This window comes from Octopus bimaculoides, chromosome 4 (genome assembly GCF_001194135.2).
Source record: "Octopus bimaculoides isolate UCB-OBI-ISO-001 chromosome 4, ASM119413v2, whole genome shotgun sequence".
Lineage (NCBI taxonomy): Eukaryota > Metazoa > Mollusca > Cephalopoda > Octopoda > Octopodidae > Octopus > Octopus bimaculoides.
Window position 1 is genome coordinate 77,544,335 of NC_068984.1, and position 18,880 is coordinate 77,563,214.

At 36.6% G+C, this 18,880-nt stretch overlaps 1 protein-coding gene across 3 annotated transcripts in view; it reads left to right on the forward strand.

Moving 5' to 3' along the window:
• The window catches only part of LOC106876165 (mucin-5AC), a 69,334-nt gene that overhangs the window by 13,428 nt on the left and 37,026 nt on the right, over positions 1-18,880 (forward strand). Inside the window, exon 1 of one of the 3 annotated variants that reach the window (XM_014924593.2) lies at positions 1,127-1,355. The exons of 1 other annotated variant lie outside the window; for it this stretch is intronic. The gene's annotated coding sequence lies outside the window, so the exon portion shown is untranslated. Of the gene's footprint in view, positions 1-1,126; positions 1,356-9,780; positions 10,985-18,880 lie in introns of those variants that run through there. One more of the 3 variants, XM_014924595.2, reaches the window with a different exon arrangement.

Genomic DNA, 18,880 nt, shown 5'->3' on the forward strand with positions numbered 1-18,880 from the left:
ATGTTTCACCACGTCATCCCATGTTTTCCTGGGTCTCCATCTTTCACAGCTTCCTTCCATTTGTAGAGATCGGCATTTCTTCACACAACTGTCCACCTCCATATGCATCACATGACCATACCAATGCAGTCTTGCACACCACATCTGATGCCTCTTTTGCCCAGCTTTTTTCTCAAGATGCTTACACTCTGTCATTGATGCACACTTGCATTGCACATCCAGCGAAGCATACTAGCTTGATTTCTTTCAAGCTTATGCATGTCTTTGGCAGTCACAGTCCATATACACATACATCATCATCATCATCGTCGTTTTATCACCCACTTCTCCAAGCTTGCTTGGGGCACATGAAACTCATTGAGGTAGATTTTCTACATCCACATGCCTTTCTGTTAACAACACTGTAAAGTGATTGGTGTTAGGAAGGGCATCTAGCTGTAAAAAACCATGCCAAAAATAATGGGTCTTCTGACCAGTGTAGTAGAGCAGAAATTACACATCCAATATATGCCAGCATGGAAAGTGGATAAGATAATCATAGTAATGAACATCACATTTTAACTTTTGTCACGTGTCTGTGACTTCCTGACTATTACTTAGAGCCTCTTGATAGGAACATGACAAAACGAAATCTTCAGTATTCTTCTTAATATCTTAAATAACACTCTGTTTCAATACCACTTACATGTAGGCGTATGTAAGAATAAGAAAAAAAAATGGGGTGGGGTGGAGTGGGGGCAAATGAACCAGTGAAGTCACGTGAGCCTTAAACTCAATCAACGACTGTTCTGAGGGGGTGTTTAAATGGCACCACATTGTGGCTGAAACATTATACTCGTTGTTGTGATTTATTCGTTGGTGTCATATGCAATGTGAATATTTTCGAGTTGACCTTCTTTTGGTGGCGATATGACATGTAATCCGATCGATCAGATAAACATTGTTGACAGAGAGAAAAATAGGTCGCTTAGGCTTTTTTTTCTAGGAAGTATTTTTTCTATCGGTCCTTTAAAATAGATAGCGTTTTCTACACGTTTGCTGTAATTTCTTCACAGGAAATATACAATTACTCATTATAATATTTTCCTTGTCACTCAACGAATCAATGACCAGCCTCGTTTTCATTTTACACATGCGCTTTAATTCCTCTTCCGGTCAGACATTTTCTCTTCTGACACATATGTACGGTAACTTACGTCCAAGATAAACAAACTATATAAACAAATTAAACATATATATATATATATATTCGGTGATGGAGTCAAAGTAAGAAAACATTATCTGCCGTCTGTTCGATCGTCTGCATCAACAACGTTCTCGACGTCATCTTATAAACAAGCCATTGGCAACAGGAAGTAAGTAATGTTTCGTTTCTCCACTATCTCGAATTTACTAATTGGCTCAACTCTGTCTCTTCGTATCTCTGTCAGATTATTTTTATAACATTTTCTTCACGTTTATAATGATTGTTTTTTTGTTTACTCCTTTGACCTATATGTGTCTTTTTTTATTATTAAAACAAAAGCAGCAACCTTACATAAATTGATCACCGAAGTTCCAAACAAGTGAGCAATCTTTTGTGTCTAAATTAGAGATGGAAATTTTTTTATTGGCTAATGAACCTAATATCGTCGATGTTGTGTCATTTCCTACGAAACCTTTCCACTTTGCTCATCGTAAACTCATGTGACCTGTTCGGGTATCTCCGGAAGCCGTCAACTTCTGGATCTTATTTTGCAGTAACTGAAAGTTAGACAATATTTGGATATATTTACCTTTGCGAATTACCGAATTCCAATTTTTAAAAATTATTTTATCTGCATTAAGTGTTTTTTTCTTTATTTGATAAATCGTAAAAGAATTTTAAAAAATTTTCTCCAAAATAGAGATGGAAGTTTTTTTTTTTATTGACTATTGAACCTAATATCATCGATGTTGTATCACTTCCTACGAAACCCTTCCACTTTGCTCATCGTAAACTCAAATGACCTTGTTCGGGTATCTCCGGAAGCCGTCGACTTCTGGATCTTATTTTGCCGTAACTGAAAATAAGTATGTGGATATATTTAAAATAAGTGTATATATTTACCTTAGACAATAAGTATGTGGATATATTTACCTTAGCGAATTACCGAATTCCAATTTTTAAAAGATATTTTATCTACATTGATTTTTTTCTTTACTTAATAAATAGAAAACATTTTTTTTTTTAATGTCCTTAATTTCAAAATTTCAATTTTTCCGTACGTTTCACCCTTGTAACATCTTGTCCCGTCTTTTCCGGGAAATATTTTAGACACACAAGCACACGCTTACATGAATGTGTGTACAAACGAAAAAGATTGAGGAAAACCAGTTACAAGAAACATCAGATGTGTGCAAGAGAGAAGACTGCACTGATTTGGTCATGTGATGCATATGGATGAGGACTCCTGCTTAATGAAGTGCTGATCTCTACTTGTGGAGGCAACCTGGGGAAGGGGTAGACCCAGGAAGATGTGGGACGAAATGGTGAGAAAGGATCTTCAGATGTTGGGCCTTAGGAAATGACAAGGATACTGGAAGTTGTGATTTGCTGTACTTGAGAAGACACGTCAAGCTAAGTAACATCACTGTCATCCATACAGGCTTGTCCTTCACAGGTGCTGGTGCCATGTAAAATGCACTTGTGCCAGTGACATGTAAAAAGCACCCAGCACACTCTGTAAAGTGATTGATGAGCCAGGTTTAATGAAATTATAATGGATTGCACCTACACCAAGCCACCAAATACACACCATCAGCTTCTTTTGATGAATTTTGCATTTTGGACTGTTTTGGTGGCTCTCTGTATCATTTGGCCCAGTTGGCTGCAGTATACTTCGGCTGTGATTGATGAGCCAGGTTTAATGAAATCATAATGGATCGCACCTACACCAGACCACCAAACACACACTATCAGCTTCTTTTGATGAATTTTGTATTTTGGACTGTGTTTTGATGCCTCGTCTTTGTCCAACCATTGTACTGAATGTTTACAGTTGTATTGGATCCATTTGTTGTCCCATGTTACAATTATATTCAAAAATAAATGATTCATTTTTGTGACAAGAAAGTAGCATAATGCAAGCTTCAAAATGTTGCTGTTTCTGATTTTCATTGAGTTCATGTGGAACCCACTTATCCAACCTTTTCACTTTACCAATTTGAACTAGGTGAGTCAATATTGTTTGCTTGCTAACACCAAACAACAACAATAATTCACAGGCACTTTGAGATGGATCTGACTTGACAGTGGCTTTCAGTTCATCATTATCCACTTTTGTTTCTGGTTGATCGCGTTGCTCATTTGTGAGGTCGAAGTTACCAGAACAAAATTTTGCAAACCGATTTGATACTGTCTGCTGTGTAATAACATTAGAATGAAATAGTCCATTAATATTCTGAGCTGTCTGTGTGCTGTATTTCCAAGAAAGAACTCATATTTCAAAACTATATGAATTTCTGACTTATCCATCTCTAAACAAAAATAGCAAAAAACGATTTATAAATACTTTAAAGTGCAAAATGAGTTACAATACAGAAACAGATGTGTCAGCTTTCTAACAAAAATTAAAGATTGTCAGAATATAATAATGGTGCAAAATGAGCAGCTGTCAAAGTTTACCATATACCTTACTACAAATTTCATACTTGATGACCTAATATTTACAATTTAATCAAACTTGTCTATTTCAAAATAGTTCCATCTACTGTTAGTACATCACCCCTAACATTTATTTATTTTTTTTATTTATGTGTTTCAGCCAAGTGGCTGCGGTCATGCTGGTGCACCACCGTGAGAACATGTTTCAGTTTTAGAACACATTTCAGAGTCAACATGTTAAAGTAATGTTGTTCTCAACATTAATTGAGCTTTTGACTGGATCGCCACCTGAAAACTTTTTCCTTCCCAGAGGTCAACTCATCTCTCATCTCTTGGATTGGTAGCTTCCTATCAGATCATACCATTGCAGTATGTGTTGACCATATTCTTTCTGCCCTTAGTGTTCTCCAGGGTTCTGCTCTATCTCCCACTTTCTTCTGTTCATCAATAACCTGCTTAGCACTACATGTAACAATGCCTAATTACATGCAGATGACATGACCCTTCAGTCCTCAATCTTCTCGAATTATGCAAAATTCACAATGCAACCGAGACACCGCACTCCAAATCTGCATTGATTCAATTAAAGGAAACCTTGCACGCATCCTCCTCTATTAGCACAAAAAAGAACTTGAGCACTACTCATGAAGACTATACCACAACACTATAATCTCTCTAAATTATGAGTGGCACACAACTTGAGCCTTCTCAATCTCCCCAAGTGTTAGGCCTCACTATATCTGAGGATCATTCCTGTCAAAAAGCATATCCATAGCATAAGTTAGGACAGCATCCCAAGAACTAGCCCTTCTCTTTAGCCCCCAACCACATATGTTACTCTCCAAGGCTTAAGTGATTCCCACAACAGTATACTGCTCCCAAAATTGGTATGGTGCTGCTACAAACACTAACATCCTGGATCATACCTGGACACAGCTGATTGACATTCCTTGGCGAATAGATACACTCCAGCCTTTGGTCCACAGGCATGTTGTTTCTTCTCTATCCTCTCACAACTATAATGGTCTCTGTTCTTCAGAGCTGGCCGGAATCTTACCTCTGCTACTCAGGTACCACTGTCCCACTTGTCTCCCCGCCTCTTGGCACCCTTTGTACATCTAACCAGCCTTTTTCTCACATTAATCACTGATCACAATCCTTCAACCTCAGAACATAAGCCTTCTGGAATCTTCTACATGCTCATAGTTTTTTGGTAGGTATTGCCCTGCAACAGTTTAACCTGAACATTAAGGACATCAATTTCACTAGTCTCAGAGGGCCTCAAAAGTCATGGGCTCTGCTTTTCCTTCTAGACTCAACAAGTGACAAAAGAAGAATTGCTACCTTTTATGAAGGACTTCAACTTTGGAAATAAAACTGGGAAAAGGGACTTTATCTGAAGAGTAAATCTTCTTGCTGGAGGGCGAGAGTAATCATGAGCTTTACCAAAAATTCTATGACAGGTAGTGATGCTTGAGCAGTTGTGTGGTGGGGGAGCACTCTGTTTGCCTATTGCCTCAGACCATTGGAATTATTGATTATCTGACCAAACACACAATGAACAACTCCCTTCCACTAGAAAAAAGACTATCAAATCTTAAAGTTTTTGGTTCTAAGAAAGTCATGTGTTGATCACTCATAGTCAGCCAACCATGTAGTCCAGGAAAATATGACCAATGATGTTCTTTGTTTTAGTCAGAGACATGATGGTCCATACCATTGTGACAATATTTGTTTCAACATTGTAGCTATGCATTCACATTTTGTCACTTGTTAAAAACACTCTTCAGAAAGTTTGCATCAGCATTTAATTAATTAAAAAGCTCCTGATTGTATCCCCATTCTTCTATTTTTTTGTTTTTTCTATCAGCTGATGTGGCTCAAATTTTTTTGGAACATGCAGTATTTTCAATTTTTCTTTTAAATTTATGATACAAATGATTACATTTGCATTGTTATTTGGGAAACTTAATGGGGTGTCAGGAAAGAGTTTTCACAGATTTGCTTGTTCTTTGGTAATGTGATCATCATATTTTGTTTTGGAAGAAATATCATCTAGATTTCTAACCATTTCTAATGGATGTTCTTGATTTGAAACCCACTTATGGCATTGTTTAGAATTCAGACAATCCTCCCTGTAGGGTTGCTGCAACACAAGGAAAGTTTCCATAAAAGGTTTTTGCAGTTTCAAACATGATTTTATACAAGTATGCTACTCTTTGAATTCTTCAACATGCAAATTGCAAAGTGCATTAAACATGCATTCATTTTTGCTTGTGTAGATTCGCACCAGATCATTTGGTCTTTCATACACTTCTCCTTTTACCATCTTGTGCTGCTTGTGGTCACTTCCTCTCCTTCAGGTAATTCTTTTATTGACGTCCAACACTCTCTATCACCACCTTTGCCATCCACTACTCATGCTCTTTCTAAGCAACTAACTTTACCACTTCTATACTACTAACTGCTTCTCATCCTCTGGTCACTTATTATTTACATCAATCACACTCTCTTGATATCATTTCTATCACTCTCTATTGTCAGAAACAGCTGCTATTAGTGTCTCTGTTCCATTACCCTATGCCATTACAACTACTCTGCTTTTACTAAATCTCATTATTAGTTCACTAACACTGTCTCTCCCTTTTCTCTCTCCTCTTTCATGGTATCACCCAAATTACATTGTTTCCTTCATTCTTTCTCACCCTAGTTCATCTTCTGCAATCACTCTTTTCTATCCATTCTATTGGCAACACCCTAAAGGAATAGAGACAACATCTATCATTAAGGATCCCTTTTTGTCTTGTAAAGTACAAAGCAATGTTAGTAGTGCTAGTGCCATGATAAAATGTGCTCAATATATTAAGTACTTGGCAAACTAGTGGAGGCATTGTAGGTGTGAGAACACTTTACTTTTGTCTTGTTGAAGACATAATATCTCTATTGCCGGTGCCATGATGAAATGTACCCAGTACACTCTGTAAAGTAGTTGGTTTTAGGGACAGCATCCAGCTATAAAAACCTTGCCAAAATAAAACATATGGATGAAATGTCCTTTGATCTTGCGAGGAAGGCAAGGACTCCAAAGAAGAACTGACTTATCCTAGTGTGAAAAGTACATGTAAAATAATAGTGATCTCAATTGAATAGGTCTTCTCTTGTACAATGTGTCATCTATCACAGACATTTATCACCTCCTTTGTAAGACACAGCTTCTTAAGATAAGTTTTCATCACTTCTTTCAGTATCTAATAAGCAGTTGAGGACAGCGTACTGAAAGCATAACAGCCAGAACAAAAAACAGGTAGAAATAGTTCAGAAAACAACTAGAACCCCTTCAACTGGTTCCACCCACTTGGAGAGCTTGACATTTCTTTACACAGCTGACATAAACATCAAATGCTCATACTAGAGCAGTCTTCCATCCAATGCCTTTTATTTTCAGTTTTTCTTTCATCTCATTTATGCTCCATAGTTAGTGCGTGTAAACATTACACATCCCTCACTGCTTACTTGCTTCATTTCTTCACATATAATAGTTCTCCTGATCTGAACCCTCAAGGTTACTACATCTGGGAGATTGCTGGGCAGGGGGCCAAATGGCTTTACACCACTTATGGAGTAGTCATGTCATTTATGTCCAGTATAAACAGAATACCAAGCAGTGCTTTGACAGGCAAAGATATGGAGATAGTGAGATGGTGAAACCATTTGGCTTCAAGTGAATTATATGTTTGTCATTCAAGCATTCCAAGAAAATATCAGAACCTATGTATCATGAATTGCTACAAGAGTAAAGCATTAGAAAGAAGAAACTATAGAAAAGTTATGAAATTAATGGAAGTGCTCCTGATTAAAAAGAAAATTAGCCTAGATGAGATGCAGTGTGGTTTTGTTCCAGGACAAGATATCAATGACTCTGTACTCTGGTGGTCACTAAAAAACTTGTGATAGCTAAATGGTTTGTGAAGGCTATGTAAAGCATGTAGAGTGATACTGTTAGCAAAGTGTCAATTAACTAAATGTTCAGTGCAGAAGTTAACAGATTGATGTCCATCAGAACTCAATTATCAACTCTCTGCTGAGTTGATGAATGGTTTCCTGTGGGAATTCTAGTGTGCTGATGTATTAGCTCTTATAAGATGATGATGGTGAGAAAAAAATTCTACACCTGAAAGCAAAATCTAGAATTCAGAAGCTTTAAAGTAAATTTAGCAAAGACAAAATTTCTCGTAAACATAAAAGACAGAACTCTATTGTTTTGGGGAAGTGGCCAAGCACACTATGTAGAGGAATAGATATGAATTCTTTAAGATGCATCAAATATCAACTATGGACACACAAAAGAGCCACAGTCAAGCTGACAGAAGAATTAAACCTTGTACGAGGCACTTAAATAGGAGCAGTTATCAGTTAGAAAACATGTGAAACAGATTCATTCAAATGTTTAGAAATCTGTCCAAAGGAGTTCATGATTTTTGCAATATACTTGTTCAAACACTTTAATCTTACATTATTTAAATTTAACGGATTTTTGTCCTCATCTCGTTTGTTGTTAACACAACATTTCAGTTGATATACCCTCCAGCCTTCACCAGGTGTCTTGGGGAAATTTCGAACCTGGGTTCTCATTCCTAAGGTATTTTTTGGGGTTAGTAGCCCACGCACTTAACCACTATGCCATATACCCACAGACATATGGTGTAGTAGTTAAGAGCACAGGCTACTAACCCCAAGATTCTGGGCAGTGATCTGAATAATAATAATAATAACATCGAAAAATACCTTAGGAATGAGAACCTAGGTTCAAAATTTCCTCAAGACAACTGATGAAGGCTGGAGGGTATATCAGCCGAAACATGTTTAACAACTAACAAGATGAGTACAAATATCTGTCTAATGTTAATAATGTACATAATTCCTCATCTCTTAAATACAAAACTTTAATCTTAGCCAAAAAACCTAGAAGTGACATAAAGTAGGTGATCTAATTAGCAGTTGAAGACATGTATTGAACTATTATAGTACGTGTTTAGAATCACATGATCATAAAAATTCTTGACCAGCCAATCCAGAGTTGCAAAGATCATGTGAGAGGAAACGAGTTTTGCTGGGAAATATGCAACCATTCCTAGACCTATTCTTTTGGTTGTCATTCTTGTTCACCTTTTGGTCCTCATCAAAATCCTTTTCATCAGTAAAGAAACCGTAACATAATGGGATTCTTGAAGTGCTTAAGCTTATTCACAAGCAGTTTCACTGGATCACATTGTTCTCTTTGGTCTTACTAGACATGACCTGCCCTTCCTCATTATACTGGACTTATGCCTGATATCTTTGTGCACCAAACTGATAGTGAGCTCCTTGACTGTGGTCCTCACCAAATTTGGCTTGCTGTTGTTGATGTCATAGTTGATGTCATAGATGATGTCCTGCAGCAGAATATGCATTTTCCTCTTGGCCACAGATGACACATCCTTACCAGAGAACTCCAACTTTTTCCAGATCTTGTATATGAAAGACACATCTATGTTCAAGAAGCTTATGACCTCCAGGCACTGTGGTTAGCGGCAAGAACTACAAGCACAACATGCCTTTTCATTTCCTGTTTCAGACTGGAATGTGTTATAGTCTTGCTGTTGATGTGTCTGAAAGAGAAATAAGAAAGTTAAAGTTTCAGCATATGTCACATAACATTGTTATCTAAAACTTGTGTTCACAAATACCTAGTGTACATGTATGTATGACAGACTTCTCTACTGTTTTCATCTGCTGAATTCCTCTTATAAAGCATTGGCCAGTCTAAAGCTGGCATTTGCCCAAGATGCTGTGCTGTGAGATTGAGCTTGAAATCATGCAGCAATAATCTTGTCTCCAGTACCAATTTTATATTGAGAAGCTTTCTATTGCTTTATTCTTACAGTTTCTTCAGATGGCCCTCAAAGTCATTCATTGATCACAGTACATTTAAATGAAAGTAATAGTAGCAGGCAGCACTTTATTTTCTTGTGATTTGCAAGGTTTTGTATTACCAGCATTTAAGTTAGTGTAAAGATCAATCTATCATCTTTTATGAATTCTATTCTTACATTTATACCCCAAAATTGGAGTTTAGCTTCTAATTCAGATGACTAAACTTGTTTGTATTTTCAATTTCTTATTTCATGTTGCTTGATGTTAGCAAGATTAAGTAAATAAACAGTCATTGCGTAAAAATACTGAACATCAATAAATGTCTGAATATTTGCATTTCTTTGATGCTTTCATAACCTCTCGTTTTGGTAAGTTGTACAATGCTTGGTAGTAATGGTCATGAATGTTTTATTGTGAAGTCTAGCTCTTGGTTTTTACTGTTTATTCTGAAGATGGTGATCCAGCAGAGCCATGATAAGACATAACTGTTCCATTTCCATTGTACATTTTTCTTATATGCATTTTTTTTTTCTTTTCAAATGCTAGGGTGTGATTTGAGAGGGAATTGGCTCCTGTATTTGACAGGTCAAAAGACTATGTAGATGTTCCTTCTTGGTTCATGCTTGAAGTTTGCCATGCTCCCTAATGAATTATTACTCAAAGGCTCTTTGAAACACGAGATGTGTTTCCAATAAAGGTCCAATCAAATTTAGATGGAGATATTCTGTAATGAAATATAAATTATGAAATTAATTCATATTTAATTTCTTACAAATATACTAAATAAAAACGCTGAAACCATGTGATGCTTAGAGGCATTTCATTTTTGATGTTCCTTTCGAAAATATATACATTGACATTTTGAGTGACGTGTCTTGGTTGTGTGTGTCGTATGTTTTATTCATTTGTGTCGTATCCAGTTAAGAGTCCTGATCTTGGTGAAAGGGTAGGTTACAGCGTAGAAATACAGTAGAAGACAGGGAAACTAACGACTTCTCAATCAGGCAGAGGCTGTTGTTGGTTTAAGAAAAATAGGTCGATATTTATACTCTCATTTTCTCAAGAGGTTTGCTTTTTCTACATTGAGCCTCATTTTCCTTTTGAATAAATACTTCCGGTAGTTTATCTGTGACTTTAGTTATTAGTTTATATCTTATTTCTGCTTAGAAAATATATAAACAATCATTATTATAATATTTCTCCTGTATGTCAACGAAATCGAGTTGCAACCTCGTTTCCATTTCGCACATGCGCAATAATTCTTCTTCCGGTCAGACATTTTACCTTACCGTGACTCGTAGACGTTAATTTATCTTTAAGGAAAACAAATTTTGTAAACATTTAGCGATGAAGTTAAAGTAGGAAAATACTATCTGTCGTCTGCTTCATTGTCTGCGTCAATAACATTATCATTGGCGACTTGTAAACAATTCGTTCCAACAGGAAGTAAGTAACATATTTAATGCTGTCTCACTCTTTCTCTATCTCTCTCTCTACACCAATTAACTCCACTCCCGCTCTTTTTTATCTGTTTATCGGATGTTTTTTTAACTTTTACTTGGGCTTTTTACTTTTTTTCTACATCTTCATTATGCTGCGCTATAACCTCCGACCATACGTTTGTTTTTGTTTTGTTTCATTGCAAAATGGGGTCATTGAAATAGAGAGCCAGTCATGTACTTTCTCCCTTCTCCATAAAGTTGTAAAAGCTTTCCAACGTTAAAAATTATTACTTATGATGTCTGGAGTGCTATTTCATATGAAATCTTCCCGCTTTGCTTCGTATGTGAATGTTGACCATGTTCGGCTGTTTCCGGTAGTTGTCGACTTCTGGATCTGAATCTAAGAATATGTATATAATAACATTCAGCGGCATTGTTTCGGATTCAGTATGCCATTTAACCCGCTGTAATAGTTTTATGAATTTTTTTTTTAACTGTGTTTTCAACATGGATTACAATCCTAGGAATTTAAAAAAATTTAATTAAAAATATTTTTGCCATTCCTCATTTTTTCTTTTGTTTTTGGTTTTCTTTTTTTTCTTTTCTTTTCCATGTTTGTGTGCAACCAGAACCAAATAATATTTAAAAAAAAAAAAAATTTGACATCATTTTGTCACATTTTGCTGGACATGCTATGTGACTATACATCACTTGTACATGGATCATCTCATCTCACTGCTTGAGTCACGTATTTAATCCATCTTTTGATATACACCCAAAACGAAGCTCACTTTGCAACCTTGCTTCAGGTTTAGTCCCACTTCACATTATCATGGGCAAGTATCTTCAACTATATCCTTGGGCTAACCAATGTGATTTAGTAAATAGAAACTGTGTAGAAGCCTGCCATAAATATGCTCTTGTGCCTCGCCACTATTTGACAACTAGTATTAGTTTGTTTACGTCCTCAGAAGTTAGTGGTCCAATGAAAGAGACCAAATAGAACAAGTACTAGGCCTAAAAAATAAATATGAATTGGTGTTTATTTGTTTGACCAAACAGTGCCCCGGCTTGGCCACAGTCCAATGACTGAAACAAGTAAAAGAAAAATGATAGTGGCTTCCAATATCTCAGAAGTTCAGTTTGGTACTTACTAAAAGAATCCTCTTTTCTCAGTGTTGTCATGAAAGACAATCACCAAATCTGTTTTGCAATGTTGCCAACTGTTTTTCCTTTGAAAAACCTTTGCCCAACTTAGGAGTGTGTAGTTAGCATCCTCATTTGCACTTTGTCTCTGAATTTTTGAGGGTAGAAAACCCTTCTTATTGCAGAATTGTGGTGATCTTTGGTGTGTACTTTTTTTTTTTTTTCTATTGGAAATAGAAAAAGAAAATTTGAAGAAAAGATTCAAAAATTAAGTGGGGAGCAAAAATACAAATTACAAAAAAAATTTTTTTTTTTTCAGAATCATAGTCTTTCATGTTGAAAACTTAGAAAACCAAAGAAATTGTTGAGAAAAATGTAAAAAGAATTACAGCTGGATAATTGGTGTGCTTATGTTGAATATCTGTCCATTCATTGTTAGCATTTTTACTGAGCATTATTTTTTTCTATTTATGGGTTTTAGTTTTTCCTGTACATTTATCTTGTAATTCAGGAAAATAAATTGGAAAAGAATTTCTTTTAAAAAGAGTTTGTTTCTTTTTTTTTCTTCCTCTGCCTTCTTTCCTTCATTACTCCTATCAGTATTCCTTCTGGTTTTCTCTTTACTACCATAGTCGTAAGCATGGTTGTGTTGTTAAGCCACACACTTTGCATCTATGTGCATTCCCACTGCACAAACATTTTTGGCAAATGTCTGCTACTAGAGCCCTGGGCTGACCAGTGCCTTGTGAGGGACTGTGGCAGATCAGAATTGTGTAGAAGCCCATGTGTGGTAAGAAGCTTGCTTCCTAACCACAAGGTTCGGGGTTCAATCCCACTGCGTGGCACCTTGGGCTAGTGGTGTTTTTATATCCCCCATAACTTAGTAGTTCGGCAAAAGAGGCTGATAAAATAAGAACTAGGCTTACAAAGTCCTGGAGTCAATTTCTTCAGCCAAATCCCTTTAAGATGATGTTTCAGCATGGCCGCAGTCAAATGATTGAAACGTGTAAGAGAATAAAGTTAAAGAATGTGTTTATCCCAACCATCACCATTGCTTAGCAACTGCTGTTAGTTTATATCCACTTTGCTTTGCTGTTCAGCAAAGTAAAACAGCAGAAAATAAGTACCAGACTTAAATTAGTACTAGAGTCAATTTATTTGGCTGTACAGACATATATATATATATATATATATATATATATATACCGCCTGACTGGCCTTTGTAGGGTGTTTTCGTGGCCGTTTTCGTGCGGGTGACACGTAAAAGCACCCACTACACTCTCGGAGTGGTTGGCGTTAGGAAGGGCATCCAGCTGTAGAAACTCTGCCAAATTAGATTGGAGCCTGGTGTTGCCATCCGGTTTCACCAGTCCTCAGTCAAATCGTCCAACCCATGCTAGCATGGAAGGCGGACGTTAAACGATGATGATGATGATGATGATGATGAAACTCTTCAAAGCAGTGCCCCAGCATGGCTGCAGCCTAATGACTGAAACAGGATTAAAGACAATCTTCTAAAAAGCAATAAATTTATGCTATCCATCATGAGGCTCTCTTTTGCCTTGAAAGGTCCAGTGCAAGTGCCATATTATCTGTGAGTAGTTAGTAAATCAAATGAAGCAGTGACAGTACAAAGCTTAAGAGAGTTCTGTAGTCTAACTGATGGTAAGGCAACTTGTATTGTGCTGGTGCTATAAAAGATTGCATCCAGTGCTATGTAAAGTGGTTAGCATTATTAGCAAAGGCATCCAGTCATAATAGCCATGCCAAAACTTATGTGGTCCTCTGACCTGTTGGATCCTGTCAAACTGTTCAATCCATGCCAATGTAGAAAGTGGCATGTAGAATGATGATGATGACCTGTAGACACTTACAATGGTTAACTCTAGTTTTTTTGTCTTTTCCAATGTTTCTAGCATTGTACTCTGTCAATTGTATATGTTGCCTATGTATGTATGTATGTATGTGCTTACCTATGTATCTAAAAAAATCCAAGTGGAGTATAAAGCATCTCATGATTTTTCCAGCATATTTCTCTCCATAGAACTTAATAAAATCATTACATATTCAGAGAAGATATATCTACTAGAAAGATCTGATAAAATTAAAACACCTGAAAAAATTCATGCAGTCTTAGATAAAATTTCTAGACACTGTTAAAAAAAATATCTGACTTCATGATTTTAGAAATCAGTGGCTGTAGCAAAACTATTATTATATATTCAAACAATTTGGATTAAGCCAACAGTGATGAACAATGCATGGTATTAAACAAATTACACACCCTGAATGTGAATTTAGTTGGGGTATATAAAATCAGTTTCCTAAGCAACTCCCATTATAATTTTTTTTTTTTTTTCATTTCGGAGGGAAAAGAAAAAAATTTTGAAACTTTTTTCTTTTTGAATTCTAATATCCTATCTCACACCACCTTTTTATTTTAAAGTGCAAAAACCAGCTTTTTTTCTCTCCTAAATTATGTATTTTGAACATAGGATTTTATGATGCTGACAAAAATGTTTTGCAATTTCTTCTCATCTGTTTTGAAGTGTACAATCAACTGTAGAAGATCGGGCTCACTCCATCTCTGTATCTGTTTATTATACATTTTTTTTAGACAAGTCTGGATTTTTTTATTTCTCTTTATAAAAGATCTTTTTTTTTTTTAAATTTAAGAGCAAAATACCTGTACTAAATAACTGAAGTTGTATATATTCAATAATTATAAAATTATTTTTTTGTAACCTTTTGACAAAAATCTTAGCAGAGAATTTTCCAAAAAAAGAATTTTTTTTTATTCAGATTTAGGTTTGATGTTCAAAGCAAATCCAAAAATTTTTCTATGAAAATATGCCATTAAAAGTTACAGTGTATACATCATACAACCATAATTACATATAGGAATATATATACATCACAAATATAGGTCTATGTTTGTGTATATGTATATATTATATGTATTTATGTACTCTCTTTTACTCTTTTGTTTCAGCGTGTTTGTGTATGTTCATATATACACATATACCATAGTTTATAGATATACATGTGTGTCTATGTATTTTCATATGTCTACAAACAGTTAGTTACATACACAGTAATGGGGAGTCAAAAATAAAAGTCTGAAGAAATATTTTTTGTAATTGCTGAAAATTTCATAAAAATTCAAGGATGTTTATATGATAGAAACAAAGACCTGTGATTACAGTGGTTTTGAAACTATGAAATATATATATTACTCTTTTACTTGTTTCAGTCATTTGACTGTGGCCATGCTGGAGCACCGCCTTTTTTAGTCAAGCAAATCGACCCCAGGATTTATTCTTTGGAAGCCTGGTACTTATTCTATCGGTCTCTTTTGCTGAACAGCATATATACGGGGACGTAAACACACCACCATCGGTTGTCAAGCGATGCTGGGGGGACAAAGACAGACACACAAACATATAGACACACATACACACACACACACACATATATATATATATATATATATATACATATATACGATGGGCTTCTTTCTGTTTCTGTCTACCAAATCCACTCACAAGGCTTTGGTCGGCCCAAGGCTATAGTAGAAGACACTTGCCCAAGGTGCCACGCAGTGGGACTGAACCCGGAACCATGTGGTTGGTAAGCAAGCTACTTACCACACAGCCACATATATATATATATATATATATATATATATATATATGAATAATATGATGTGTAAGTAGTAGGCAGGGTGTATGATGCCTGTGTGTGAACGGCCATGCTATATGGCAGCAAAGCATGCATAAGAAGCAGATGTGTTGTGCAAAAGAGATAACCATGCTGGTATAGTCATGTGATGTGTATGAGCAAGGATGAGCACAGTTGTGTAAAGAAGTGCTGATCTCTAACTGTGGTCGGAACCTAGGAAGAATGGGATGAGGTGGTGAAGTATGATATTCAAATGTTAGGTCTCATGGAGGCAATGATAAGTGATCGAGATCTTTGGCAATTTGCTGAGCTTAAGAAGTGAAACCGTAGTTGTAGCTAGTGTTGATGACCTGTAAAAGGGACCCACTACATTCTTGGAGTGGCTGGCATTAGGAAGGGTGTCCAGTATAGAAACCAAGCCGAAATCAGACTGGAACCTGGTACAGCTCTCTGGCTTACCAGTTCCAGTCAAGCCTCTTAATCCATGCTTGCATGGAAAATTGACACTAAATGATGATGATGATCTCATTGTCTTAAAGATAACATTTTGGCAGAGATGCAGATGATGTATTTATGTTTACATGATTATGTGCTTGTATATGTACATAAATGCATGTATATAATTTCTGTATAATTATTATAAATACACCTCCTCCCTCTACCTGCACCTACTCACTACATTCCCTCAAGATTTCTTCTGGAGTCATAATGGTGTTATCAGTGCAGCAGCGTTCATTTATTGTGGAATCTTATTTCAGATCAGGCCTTTTTATCAGTAGGTGATGGATTTACTCCTTTGACAATTTATCAGTTACTGATTTTAAGAGCGAATATCCAAATATTCCTCCGCCAACAAAGCAGGCGATTAATGTTCTTATTAAAGAGTTTAGGAAGACGGGTTCAGTTGAAAACAAGAAACACGTTCATCTATGTACCCGCCTTTCTGATGATGTTGTGGAAGATATCCGTCAATGAATTCTTTGCACTCCCAGAAAATCTATGCAACGTTTGTCTCATGAAACTGGATTATCTGTTGGTAGCTGCCATATTGCTCTTTGCAAATTGCTGAAATTGTACCCATACCACGTGTCTTCTTTACATGAACTTGTTCTTGCTGATTTTACCAAAAGATTGGATTACTGCAAATGGTTTCAAGAAAACATGGATGACAACCTTCTTCAGTGACAAGGCTTGGATTCACCTATTGGTATACCTAAATTCGCAAAATACTCGCATCTGGAGTGCTCTCAATCCTCACGAATTTGTTGAATCACCCTTACATGCAGTGAAGATTGGTGTATGGATGGCTATCAGCAGGTGAAGAATAGGAGGACCAATTTTTTTCTCTTTTTTTTCCCAAGAAACCTTGAATTTGGAACATTATTGTGAGATAATTGATCAGTTTGTTGAGCAGCTAACTGAGAATGAAAGAAGTAATGTATGGCTTCAACAGGGCTAGCAACCACACTTTGTGTCACTTATGACAAACTTTTGAACACAGGTTGATCATGAAAGATTCTGAACTCGCCCTCATTAAGCACTCAAAAACATGCTCCAGTACGTTCGGGGCGACGGTGCCTCGTGTGCGTCTGCTTGAGTTGTCTGTTCGGCCCTATTTGCCAGTGCATGTGCGGTGGGGCCGCGAAGCTCTGCGTGCATTGCCGCCACATTGGCCACCCTGTGCTGTCTTTGCCTGTCTGGTTTCACGCCTGTGCGTCGTCAAACAGGTCAGTGCGGGAGCCATGAGGCAGGTGTCGGTGTTCATGTTGGGCTAGCACGTCCACCTCCCAGTCGTTTCGGCCTGCATGGTTCAGAGATGACAGATGACTGCAATTATTTGTAACATGAAGTGCAGTGCTGAAGATCTACTCACCTGTGCAAGTATAGTTAAACAATTGTTAATATGGTGGTAATGCTGTAGGTTGGCAATAGGATATATAGGTGTATTTGGTTCTCTTGCCCATTATATATCTTTTATGTTTTGGTGTGATGTACACTTCTTTTGATACCCTCTCATTTTTTTTCACTTGTATGCTTATCATTTACCTCTTGTATTCAATGCACTATTTTGGCTAACTACCTAGTGATGGCAGTTGATTTCTCTTATACACTATACCACCACTTGTATAATATGGCATGGCAGTGGACCCAACCATATTCAATATTTCAGCTACCATTATCTCTCTCTCATCAAGATACTTTATATATATATATATATATATATATATATATATATACTCAGAGATTGTGTCAGATCTATTTATATTCAATACAGTCTACTATCACCCTTTCTCTTCTGACAACCATGACTTCCTCTCTGCCAGGCCTCTCAATACTGACATACATCACTCTCTTACTATTGCCCATCTTTATTACTATTCATCACTTGATCTCTCTCTCCAGTAAACATGTAAATGCTACTAGTTTCTCTACTATTGTTCCATATTTTTACTATCTTTCTCTATTTATTTCCTCATCCACCACTCTCCCTAATTGTTGTTTCTTCTGTTGTACTCTTGTTCCCTTCACTCACCCACTCTGATTCTTCCGTCATTGGTTTCCTGTTCACTCCTTGTTTTTCTTACATTGAACAGTTAGTGACATTGTAGAGTAGCAAGAACCCTTTGGTCTTGTAGGGTACTGGGCAGTCTAAGAGGTCTTATAAGTTTTCAAGTTTTAACATCTTTAAAAGGTGTTGCTGGAGTAATTGTACACTTTGCATGTAAGGCTTCTATCAGCTTTGATGTCCCTTTCCAAGCATACCATGAATGATCTGAGAAACTTGAAACTCATTTGAGTGTCTTCTTTGGTTCAACTTGGTTTCTTCTCTTAACAGAATGGTCTAAGTCGTCGTCGTTGTCGTTTAACGTCCGCTTTCCATGCTAGCATGGGTTGGACGATTTGACTGAGGACTGGTGAAACCAGATGGCTACACCAGGCTCCAATCTGATTTGGAAGAGTTTCTACAGCTGGATGCCCTTCCTAACGCCAACCACTCAGAGAGTGTAGTGGATGCTTCTACGTGTCACCCGCACAAAAACGGCCACGCTCGAAATGGTGTCTTTTATGTGCC